Source organism: Microtus ochrogaster, unplaced genomic scaffold (assembly GCF_000317375.1).
Source record: "Microtus ochrogaster isolate Prairie Vole_2 unplaced genomic scaffold, MicOch1.0 UNK16, whole genome shotgun sequence".
Taxonomy (NCBI): Eukaryota; Metazoa; Chordata; class Mammalia; order Rodentia; family Cricetidae; genus Microtus; species Microtus ochrogaster.
The window spans coordinates 5,087,249-5,087,888 of NW_004949114.1; positions in this window are offsets into that span (position 1 = coordinate 5,087,249).

Here is a 640-nt window from a genome sequence, read left to right on the forward strand (position 1 = left end):
GTTCAGGAGATTTCAGATAACAGTAAACAGGAGGGATCATTGTCAGTTTTTTAGCATAAGCTATGTTATCAATAACAAATAGGCTCAAACTAAAAGAGAAAGAGGAAGCATTTGATTCTGCCAATAGAATACAAATGCGTACACTTTATACAGAATCATTTCGGTTTGCAGTGCATCTGCCGTGAATTTGGCTACTACAGAGAGTAGCAATTGACTCAGTGTTAAGCCAAGGAATTTTTTCAGCTGTTGCTGTGTACTCAACTCTTCTAAATGTTCGTTTTTGTCTTCATTAAAATCAAAAGAATTCTTTTTTTCTTTTCTTTTTTTTTGTTGAAAAAACTTCTACCTCCTCCCAGCCTCCCATTTCCCTGCCCCTCCTCCCATTCCTCTCCCCCTCCCCCCACTCCTCTCCCCCATCCCCTACTCCTCTCCCCCTCTCTCCACTACTCTCTCCCTCTCCCCACTCCTTTTCCCCGTCCTCTCCAGTCTTTTTTTTCTGTTTTAAATATTACATTGTTTACTAATTGATAATTTAATCAGACAACATATGGTTTCATATACTGCTCATACAGAGTATGACTCATCTTCAAAATATTGTAATATTTTTTTTATTGAGAAAAGGGAAAAAAAACAAGTTTCC